This window comes from Chiloscyllium plagiosum, unplaced genomic scaffold (genome assembly GCF_037043375.1).
Source record: "Chiloscyllium plagiosum isolate Xiang-an unplaced genomic scaffold, Cpla_swu_hap1 HiC_scaffold_7, whole genome shotgun sequence".
NCBI lineage: Eukaryota > Metazoa > Chordata > Chondrichthyes > Orectolobiformes > Hemiscylliidae > Chiloscyllium > Chiloscyllium plagiosum.
Genome location: NW_028270145.1, coordinates 11977308 through 11989730, shown reverse-complemented (window position 1 = coordinate 11989730; position 12423 = coordinate 11977308).

The following is a 12423-nucleotide window of genomic DNA, read 5'->3' as shown; positions in this document are numbered from 1 at the left end:
ACCCACCAACCTTTTCCTAGCTATCATCAGTTCTGAAGAAGGGTCGCTGTACCTGAAATGCTAACTTTGTTTTCTCTCCACAAATGTTGCCAGACCTGTTGAGGTTTTCCAGCAATTTCTGTTTGTATTTTGAGTCTGATTTCTAGCATCCGCAGTTCTCTCAGGTTTTCCTTTACTTGCTTAATTTTCCTTTTCATTGAAAGTAAAGGGAAGATTATAGGGTTGGGGGGTGGTGGGGAGTGCAAGTCAAATATCTCCTGTTTTCCCCTAGAATCAATCCAATATCATTCATTATCCTTCATCCCCAGTCCACTCCCATCCATTTTCCTCATTGCCAATTCAATACCACACAGCTTTTTCTACAACCAGCATTAAAACGCAGCTCTAATAGGTGGTTGATATGTTGATGTTGTGAGGCTGATATATTTGAACCATTGGATACATACGATCACATAACTAGGTGTACAAAATAATGAGAGGAATAGATAGAGTCAATAGCCAGAGACTTTTCCCCAGGGCAGGATTGACTGGTGCAAGAAGCCATAGTTTGTAGATATTAGGAGGAAGGTATAAAGGAGATATTAGAGGTAGGTTCTTCACGCAGAGAGTTGTGAATGCATGGAATGCGTTGCCAGCTGAGGTGGTGGCAGCGAAGTCATTGGGGACATTTAAGCAACTGCTGGACATGCACATGGATAGCAATGAGTTGGGGGTGCATAGGTAAAGTTACTATATTTTACATTAAGATTACATCTCGGCACAACATCTTGGGATTAAGGGCCTGTTCTGTGCTGTATTTTTCTATGTTTTATGTTCTATAATCCTCTGAGCAACAAGATTTGGAGAGCTGCCCATGGCCTCACACAATGAAATCAATATTCAAGGAGTGGTACTGACATGTATGTAAGATATGCAAAGCCGAAGTAATGGTATGCAACATTTACAGGGACTTAAGCTGGTCCAAATTTCATTTCGTACAAAAATTACTTTAAGCTTTGTGGCATTGGTGTACAATCTAATCTCAGGGTTAGCTTCACTAACTACTGGAATATATAGATGGCCCATAATGATGGACTTGATGACACAGATTTGGAATTCATTCATCTCTGAGTGTAGATTTGGCTGACATTAATGACGATTACCTTCATATTTGTAGCACAAAGTATTAACAAGTATGAAAGAACTCAATTACACTCATCTCAAACATGTGAACGATCATCTGCAAAGTCTTAAAAGTTCCTCTAAGCTTGATTTAGAAACTTCTAAAGCAGAATGTGTTCAGGGTAATTCCTGTAGCAAATGACTTAAAGACAACAAGGGGAGCATGACATATTTGATTCGGCAATGAGTAACAGAGTTTAGTTAACAGCCTAGACATTCATGACCATTTTGCAATTGTCTGGATTTTACTGAAAATGAAATAGGAATGGTGGATGCCACTGACATTAAATTGATCTACACATAAGCTTACTGCAATTGGCATGGTGAGAATTTTGATTACCTTGTGGAAGAATTCCCTCTATCACCCAGCCACACAGTCTAGAGTGAGCAAAAATGGTGAATCATTGTCGGTGTTTCTTCCAATCATTACACCACTAAAGGCAACGCGGCAGCAGCTGAAGCAGTGATTCCAGGCACTCCAAAGGGAGACTTCCTCAAGTCCTCCCTGATGGTTTGGTGGCATGGGAAAGAATATGGCTTTGTCCATCATCAGGTTTTAATGTTGACTTCCTAATGTGTTCTGACAGTCAAAGGATTATTTTTACTTCCCTGTCCTTTTTTAGTAATCCACATCACTGTCTGCTCTGCAATTCAGTTACTAGGCTGACCTTGAAGTCTTACTCCTGTTGCTCTTGTAGCTGCTGGGTTTCTCTTCAGACTTTTCTTTGTCACTTCTTGCCATTTTTCTATGTCTGGCCATTGCTTGCCAGCATATAGGAACATCCTGAGGAGCTCTAGACATACCAAGGCTGAACACTAATCTAGTGCAAATTGTTAACACACATTATCTGTAACTGATATACATAAGCATAATAGGATAGGAGTTCATTTGTGCCTTCCTCCATTGGTCTCAGACACACATGATCTGAAATTATCATGACATAGCTACTTACGTACATGCTCAGTAGTCATTGTCAGAGTGTTGACTCCGTTACAAAGTAATGAGCTGAATAAATAGTAGTTGGAAAAGCTTGAGCTTTATAAGAAAGCAGGCAACAGCACTATAAAGGGATTAAATTTTTTCTGATTGCCAGCACAGAATAATTTGACAGCAAAGCAACTGCTTGGACTTTCCATTGACTCATTCATGGAGGAAGGAGGTAAACTGAGCTGCCAATCCACTAAGAGTCCATTTTGCTTTACTGGGTAAGACAAACTTCACCTTTAAAATGTTAAGGTAGAGTAAATGTAGACTGTTACATTGAACAAAAACAAATCAGAGAACTAAAGTGGAAGGTAGTTAAAATTAATCAAAAGATAACTGCACCCATTAAGAAAAGCATTCTACTTACAAAGAAGTAAATGTTTAAAAGAACCTGAAAAGCAGAATGATGGAGGCAGAAACATTAGCTTCATTGAAAATAAAAGAGACTAACAGGATTAGGTACGCTTTTGAAATGGTGAGGTTGGCTTTGTTTGGTCAAATTGCCTTATCTCATTGCTGGCATTTCCTACGGTCTCACGCCATTGTCCCTGTTCTTAGTATGGCCAAAAAATAGAAAACTACCTTAAACAAACTGATTGAGAGTTATTAGAACCAGACAATGCAGTTGAAACAATCCTTTGAATCTACTACTTAAAGAAATAACTAAATTAGTTAGACATTGCTGCAAGTTCACAACAGCAAATGTAGCAAATCCCATCTATTTTTATATGCATTGCAATTTGATTGAGACATCAAGAGTAGGATTTTCCCCTTGAGAGGACCCCATAATTAAGTTAAATTAGGATTCAGAAGCCCTGTGCAGTGCACTCATTCATTCACCTGTGAGTTGCAATGAGTTAATCATTGACAGGCAACTTAAATGATGGTAGGTGTCCCCTTGCTCCTATCAGATATAAAGGGTAGGCTTCCATTGTTACAGACAGTTTGGATTTCTTGACACATGTTGATCCAGTGGTTATTTGCTCAGTATCTCTGTGTCTTTTGCACAGCCATCCTGGATCATTTTAGTGATGCATTTTCTAGCTGGTAAAGAAGGTGTTTACTATGCTTGCCTTTATTGGTCAGAGCCTTGAGCACAGGAGTTAAGATGTCATATTGTGACTGTACAGGATATCATTGAGGCCAAGTTTAGAAGACTGTGTTCAATTCTGGTCTCCCTGCTATAGGAAGGATGTTAAACGTGAAAGAGACCAGAAAAAAAATTACATCTGCTAGGATTGGAGGCTTTGAGCCATAGGAACAGGTTGAATAGGCTGGGACTTTTTTACCTTGAGTGTCAGAATCTGAGGTGTGACCTTTTAGAGGTTTATAAAATCATGAGGGGCATGGATAGGGTGAATAGACAAGGTCTTTTCCCCCTGATGTGGAGGTATCTAACACAAGAGGGCATAGGTTTAGGGTGAGAGGGGAAGGATTTAAAAGGGAACTGGAGTTAACTTTTTCACTCAGAGTGGTGCATATATGGAACAAGATTCCAGAGGAAGTGGTGGAGGTAGGTACAATTACAACACTTACAAGGTATCCAGATGGGTACATCAATAGAATAGATTTCACGGGATATGTACCAAATGGTGACAAATGGGACTAGGTCAGTTCAGAATATCTGGACAGCAAGGAAGAGTTGGACCAAAGAGTCTGTTTCCATTGTATAACACTACAACTCTAATTAGATGTCAGAAGACAAGCTTGATGTTGAATTTAGGCTGAGGCAATAACAAGATGCCTTTGCAGGTCAGTGAGAGGGAGAAACCCACATGTACCATCTTGGCAACTTGAGCATCTGTAACCAAGATTAAAGAGAAGAGAAGAGACATGCACCAGCACAAGGCTTCCTGTGCCTGCAGCCGATGCCAGGGCTCTACGGCAGACTTGAGTGCTGCCCTTGCCCTGGGTCAGCAGCTTGAAGGTGATGTCCAGATGTTTCCCTGCTGCGTCCAAAAGCCAACTGGAAAATTCGAATTGGTCCTGACCCGATAATAGGCATTAACAGACTGCTAATTTGTTGAATTAATTAGATTTTGAGGGAGTCCATCTCACTTCATTCCCATACGCCCCCTGGGAAATGCCCTAAGACAGGAGCCAGGGAACTGCCAATAGCAAGGAATTTGATGCCTCCTTCAAGAGTGCCCCAATCTCCCAAATACCATCAATGGGGGCTAAACTTGCCCCCTTAAATGTTTCCATAGATTTTCCAATCAATGTGAGGTATCATCTGCATTACAATGGGTTGCTTTTGGGATCAAACTGAAACTGAAAAAAAAGTACATTTTACTTATATACCATATTTAACACAATAAAACAGCACAGGGTGCTCCACAGGAAGCATTAGAAATTAAAATTTAACACTGAGCCACATAAGGAGGTATTAGATGAAACACTTAGTAAGAGAGGATGGATTTAAGTAGTATATTCGAAGAAGAAAGAGACGATAAAAAGGCAGACATGTTTCATGACTAGACACAAGAGCCAGTAGTACACGAATGGGATAAAAAAGCATTATAGATGATTTTGAGGAACCACTAAAAGTATCAGCTGACAGAGGAGCCACAAGGGGAAGTTGTGTGTGCAGCAGTTGTGAGAGTAGTGTCAACGAAAAATAAGGTGGTTTGGGTGCATGACCTCATGAGAGGAGAAAGGAAAGAGACTTGAGAATAAAGTGAGTTCACTACTTGGGCAGAATGTATCTTTAGAGGAAGTTTGGCCAATTGGGCTAGGGCAAAGGAGAAATGCAACAACGGTATTTAATTAGATATAGAAAATGTAGAATGTAGGGAAATAGATTAGATTAGATTAGATTAGATTACAGTGTGAAAACAAGCCCTTCGGCCCAACAAGTCCACACCGAACCGCCGAAGCGAAACCCACCCATACCCCTATATTTACCCCTTTACCTAACACTATGGTGACATCTTGAAAAATGTCCATATTATAGAGGAGCAAGTGTTGGTTGTCTTGAAATGCATAAAGGTGGACAAATCCCCAGGACTTGATTAGGTGTACCCTAGAATTCTGTGGGAAGCTAGGGAAGTGATCGCTGAGCCTCTTGCTGAGATATTTGGATCATTGATAATCATAGGTCAGGTGCCAGGAGACTGGAGGTTGGCTAACGTGTGCCACTGTTTACGAAGGGTGATAAGGACAAGGTAGGGAACTATAGACCAGTGAGTCTGACCTCAGTGGTGGGCAAGTTGTTGGAGGGAATCCTGAGGGACAGGATGTACATGTATTTGGAAAGGCAAAGACTGATTAGGGATAGTCAACATGGCTTTGTGCATGGGAAATCATGTCTCACAAACTTGATTGAGTTTTTTGAAGAAGTAACAAAGAAGGATTGATGAGGGAAGAGCAGTAGATGTGACCTATATGGACTTCAGTAAGGCGTTCAACAAGGTTCCCCATTGGAGACTGATTAGCAAGGTTAGATCTCATGGAATACAGGGAGAACTAGCCATTTGGATACAGAACTGGCTCAAAGGTAGAGGACAGAAGGTGGTGGTGGAGGGTTGTTTTTCAGACTGGAGGCCTGTGACCAGTGGAGTGCCACAAGGATCGGTGCTGGGTCCTCCACTTTTCGTCATTTACATAAATTATTTGGATGTGAGCATAAGAGATAAAGTTAGTGAGTTTGCAGAAGACACCAAAATTGGAGGTATAGTGGTCAGCGAAGAAGGATACCTCAGTTTACAACAGGATCTGGACCAGATGGGCCAATAGGCTGAGAAGTGACAGGTGGAGTTTAATTCAGATAGATGTGAGGTGCTGCATTTTAGAAAAGCAAATCTTAGCAGGACTTATACACTTAATGGAAAGGTCCTAGGGAGTGTTGCTGAACAAAGAGACCTTGGAGTGCAGGCTCATAGCTTCTTGAAAGTGGAGTCGCAAGTAGATAGGATAGTGAAGAAGGCATTTGGTATGCTTTCCTTTATTGGTCTGAGTATTGAGTACAAGAGTTGGGAGGTCATGTTGCGGCTGTACAGGACATTGGTTAGGCCACTGTTGGAATATTGTGTGCAATTCTGGTCTCCTTCCTATCGGAAAGATGTTGTGAAACTTGAAAGGGTTCAGAAAAGATTTACAAGAATGTTGCCAGGTTTGAAGGATTTGAGCTACAGGGAGAGGCTGAACAGGCTGGGGCTGTTTTCCCTGGAGCATCCAAGGCTGAAGGGTGACCTTATAGAGGTTTACAAAATTATGAGGAACATGGATAGGATAAATAAACAAAATCCTTTCCCTGGGTTGGGGGAGTCCAGAACTAGAGGGCATAGGTTTAGGGTGAGAGTGGAAAGATATAAAAGAGACCTAAGGGGCAACTTTTTCATGCAGAGGGTGGTACATGGATGGAATGAGCTGCCAAAGGAAGTGGTGGAGGCTGGTACAATTGCAACATTTAGGAGGCATTTGGATGGGTATATGAATAGGAAGGGTTTGGAGGGATATGGGCTGGGTGCTGGCAGGTGGGACTAGATTGAGTTGGGATATCTGGTCGGCATGGATGGGTTGGACTGAAGGATGTGTTTCCATGCTGTACATCTCTATGACTCTAATTGCCGGGGTTCAACATTAGTGCCAAAAATCTCATGAGCCCTTCAGACTTGTTGTTGGTGAGGGCTGAGGAGAAAAAGGGTTTATAAAACTGATTTACAGTAAAGATACTGGGAGTTATCGTTGCAATTCCTAAATGATGGCGCCACAGATTTAGCTGGGAGCAGGTCCACAACGCTTTCTGTATTCCAGCCAGTTCTGATGATGGATGCGTATATGTCTCATCTATTCCTTGGACTTAAAGAAGGACAGACAAAAGGCTTTATCAGGGTGAAACGGCAAACTCAAGAAGTGGCAATGATTCTTCTGGGGATTATAGCATCAAAGGTGGTCTGTGGATTTGGCTAGCTGCAGAACTCTAGTGGTTAACAGAGGGATGGAGGTAAGGCAACTGAACATGTGATTTGGGAGAGGAGTTTTTCCACAGGCTGAGGCAGAAGAAAATAAGAGTGGGACTAGGAAGGAGAATTTGGCTGCTGAGTGCTACAAGGAAGTGATCAGCAGTGATTTTTTATTGATACAATAGAGCTAGCAAGACCATGTTTGATGGCAAGTTCAGGAAATGGCTGTGAATATGGCTGTGAATATGGGTGTTGAATTTCTATTGGAGGAGAGAATAAGTGAACATAGTAGAGTAATGCTGTGAGAGAAATAGTCAGCTGTGCTGGGGTTTGAAATCTCTGAGGAAGAGAATTTACTAAATGCGGAAGCTGACGAAATAAGAGAGTGAAGATGCAAAAATATTGATGCGGTTTTCAAGTGAGTGATGGTGACTGAGGATTTTGAATGTGAGTTCAAACTGAGGACCAAGATGGTGCTGGAAGAGCACAGCAGTTCAGGCAGCATCCCTGATGAAGGGCTTTTGCCCGAAACCTCGATTTCGAAGCTCCTTGGATGCTGCCTGAACTGCTATGCTCTTCCAGCACCACTAATCCAGAATCTGGTTTCCAGCATCTGCAGTCATTGTTTTTACCTGAGGACCAAGATGAGCTGCTCTCAGGAGATATAAGTGCCAGAAGAGCAAGGGGACAAACTATAGTGCAAATTAGCTATAAGAACCACACCATTGCTGTGACTGTCTCACAGAGAAATTGGTGGATGATAAAATCAGACAGGGGAGGTGCCAACACCTCTCAGCCAGGTTCCTCGCAAAGCCATTGTGTTGATAGAATCAGCCACAATAATTCATAGATGGCAAGAGTCTTGTCAACAAGGAATGAAATATTTTGCAGGACGATGTGAAGTGGGAAGCGATGCATAATCTACTAGCAGAGTCCACAATCTCACTTGTAGAAGAATCAGTTGGATGGGACAGAGATTGACAAGACTAACCCAAATGGGCATTGCTGTATGGGCAGGTTGGCAAGAACAAGAGAAAGCAGGTTGGGGAGCTGCTTGTAATGAAATGGAGATTAAATGACTTGATGGACTCTTCAGAGGATTTATAGAGAAGTACAGAGAGAAGCTGTAGACTGACCTAATGGAGGCAAGCCTGGGATAACAGCAGATGAGTGGGGAAAGAAAGCCTGAGTAGTACTAAAAGTTTGAGATTAAAAAAATTACTGGCAAGTACTTTGAGGCACATCTGTTGTTGTAGAAGGGCCACATTTGTCATTTGCAGGGCTTCCTTTGTCAAGAAGCTTAATAAAGCCAGCAACTGAGTGCTGTTTCATAAAATGACATTATCTGTACCTGAATTTGTTCATAGAAATACTTTCCAGGGGCTAGTCCTCAAACATTAGTTTATTTTCATGCATATATGTCATAGTGTGGTGACATATGCGTGAATGTTTATGCTATAAGACTTATACCTCTAATCAAAAGTGTCGTTACAGTTCAAAAAGCTTTGTCAAAAGTCGTGCATTTATTGATGACGTGTGTGCGTACCCATTGAAATTAATCACTAACACCACTCTAACTTAAATTAACTCACAAAATGGTACTCAAGCGTCAGAAATAACATCCTCTGCTCAAACACTGAGATTTCTGCAGAACTAAAAATGCTGACCTCAAAAAATCCACATCCATTTCAATGTTCTTCGACTGTAATTTTGGTGGAAGCATTCAGTACAGCAGGAAATAGGCTAGGGTTCAGCAAAACCAAATCTGTTGTAATTATTTTGATTCACTCATGGAATGCAACATAATTGGAAAGGGCAATAGTTATTGTCCATTCCTGATTACCTTTGGGAAGATGGTGAAATAGTTTCTTGACTGCTGCAGGCTGTAAGGTGAAGATACTCCCCAAAATGTTGTCGGGAGAGAGCTCCGAACTTTTCATCCAACAATGATGAAGAAATAGCGGTACATTGCCAAGTTAGAATGCTGTGTGAGGGACAGGAACTTGGAGATCATGGTGTTCCAGTTCAATTGATGCCTGTGTCTTTCCAAATAGAGTCATAGAGATGCACAGCACAGAAACAGACCCTTCAGTCCAACTCATTCAAGGCAATCACATATCCTAAATTAATCTAGTCCCATTTGCCAGCACTTGGCCCATATCCCTCTAAACCTTTTCTATTTATATACCTACCCAGATGTCTTTTAAATGTTGTAAATGTACCAGCCTTCACCCCTTTCTCTGGCAGCTCATTCCATATACACACCACCCTTTGCATGAAAACATTGTCCCTGAGGTCCCTTTCATATCTTTCACTTCTCACCCAGAATTTATGCCCTCTGGAGCTGGACTCCTCCACCCCAGGGGAAAGACCATGTCTATCCACCCTATCCATGCCCCTCATGATATTATAAACCTCTACAAGGTCACCCCTCAGCCTCCGATGCTCCAGGAAAAACAGCCCCAACCTATTCAGCCTCTCCCTATAGCTCAAATGCTCCAACCCTGGCAATATCCTTGTAAATCTTTTTTGAACGTTTTCAAGTTTCACAACATCCTTCCGATAGGAGGGAGACCAGAAGTGCACACGATATTCCAAAAGTGGCCTGATCAGTATCCTGTACAGCCTACTATACTCGCAGCTACTATACTCAGTGTTCTGACCAATACAGGAAAACATACAAAATGCCTATCTATCTACTTGAGACTCCAATTTCAAGGAGCTATGAATTGCACTCAAAGATCTCTTTGTTCAGCAACACTCGCCAGGACCTTACCATTAAGTGATTAAATCCTGCTCTGACTTGCCTTTCCAAAATGCAGCACCTCACATTTATCTAAGTGAAACTCCATCTGCCACTCCTTGGCCCACTGGCCCATCTGATCAAAATCCTGTTGTACTCTAGGTAACCATCTTCGCTGTCCACTACACCTCCAATTTTGGTGTCATCTGCAAACTTACTAACCATACCTCCTATGTTTACCATCCAAATCATTTATGTAAATGACAAAAAGCAGTGGACCCAGCACCAATCCTTGTGGCACACCACTGGTCACAAGCCTCCAATCTGAAAAGCAACCCTCCTCCACCACCCTCTGACTTCTACCTTCGAGCTTGTTCTGTATCCAAATGGCTAGTTCTCCCTGTATTCCATGTGATCTAACCTTGCCAACCAATCTACCGTGAGAAACCTTGTCGACTGCCTTACTGAAATCCATATAGATCACGTCCACTGCTCTGCCCTCATCAATCCTCTTTGGTATTTCTTCAAAAAGCTCAGGTTTGTGAGACATGATTTCCCATGCAAAAAGCCATGTTGACTATCTCTAATCAGTCCTTGCTTTTCCAAATCCTGTCTATTTTTTTCCATCACTATTTTAAAACTAATAAAATTATGGTCACTGGCCCCAAAGTGCTCCCCCACTGACACCTCAGTCAGCTGCCCTGCCTTATTTCCCAAGAATAGGTCAAGTTTGCACCTTCTCCAGTAGGTACACCCACACACTGAATCAGAAAATTTTCTTGCACACACTTAACAGATTCCTTTCCATCTTAACCCTTAACACTATAGCAGTCCCAGTCTACGTTTAGAAAGTTAAAATCGCATATCATTACCACCCTATTATTCTTACAGATAACTGAGATCTCCTTATAAATTCATTTCTCAATTTCCCGCTGACTATTGGGTAGTCTATAGTACAATCCAGATCAAGTAAGCATCCTTTTCTTATTTCTCAGTTGAACCCAAACAACTTCCCTGCACGTACTCCCAGAATATCTTCCCTAAGTACAGCCATTTTCAAAAACGCCACACCCCCCTCCTCTCTTACATCCACCCCCCAGCCTTTCTATCCTTGCTATTGCATTTGTATCCTGCAAGTCCTGTCCACCCCAGAGCCATGTCTCTGTAATTGCTACAATATCCCAGGCCCATGTTTCTAACTATCCCATGAGTTCATCTGCCTTAACTGGTAGGCCTTCTGCATTGAAATAAATGCAGTTCAGTTTAACTTGTTCTCTGCATTGTTCCTGTCTGCCCTGACTGTTTGACTGGCTCCCTTTCCTAGCTGGACCAGTCTCAGATTGATCTCTTTCCACACTATCTCCCTGAGTCCCACCCCCTTTAGTAGTTTAAATCCTCCTGAGCAGCTCTAGCAAATCTCCCTACCAGTATATTAGTCTCCTTCAAATTCAGGTGCAATCCATCCTTCTTATACAAGTCACTTCTACCCCAGAAGAGATTCAAATGATCCAAAAATATGTACCCTTCTCCCTTTCACCAGTTCCTCAGCCACGCATTCATCTGCTCTGTCCTCCTATTCCTACGCTCATTAGCTAATAGCATCGGGGTAAATCAGATATTGCTACCCTCGAGGACCTCTTTTTTTAATTCCTCCCTAACTTTCTATATTCTCCCTTCAGAATCTCATCTTTTTCCCTTCCTACATCATTAGTTCCAATGTGTACAATGGCCTCAAGCTAGTCCCACTCCACTTTGAGAATATTCTACATTGTCTCTGAGATATCCTTAATTCTGCCACCAGAGAGGCAACACACCATTCTGATGTCTTGCTGTTGGCTGCAGAAACAACTGTCTGTGCCTCTGACTAGAGAGTCCCCTATCACAATTGATCACTTGGAACCTGACATAGTCCTTGTTACATTACAGTCAGTCTCAGTCCCAGAAACTTGGCTGTTCATGCTACACTCCCCTGAGAGTCCATTACCCCCTACATTTTCCAAAATAGATATAAATTTGAGATACGGGTAGCCACAGGAGACTCCTGCAGTACCTGCCTCCCTCTCCTATTTTTCCTGGAGTTAACCTATTAACCTGACAGCATCTGTGGTTTTTCTCCCTTCCTATAACTGCCATCCCTCACACCCCTTAGCTCCTGTAAATTCCTCATTGCCTCTAACTGCCACTCCAACTGATCCATGCGATTTAATAGGATTCGCAACCAAACACATTTACTGCCGACATTATCATCATCAGTAACATGGGAATTTTCCTTAATCTCCCACATCAGACAGGAAGAGCACATCACTCTACTAAAGGCCAACTTTGCACCTTAACAAGTTACAGAAAGTAAGTCTTACTGCTCTAAAAAAACACTGCTCCAGGCTAACTTAGTACCTGTGTTTTGAATTTTTAAATTTTAATCAAGAGACAGATCTCAATAAAACATATATACAAAAAGAACCCACTCTACTCATATTTTAAAAAGGCAGAAAGGTTACACTTAAAGACCATGCACTTAACTGCTCCTGTGTTGTGAGCTGATAAAGACAGTTAGTTTGGAACCCATTTCTGACCTTATGATAAAATGAAAGTCATTGATAAAGAACCTGGAGATGTTTAGATCTTGAACA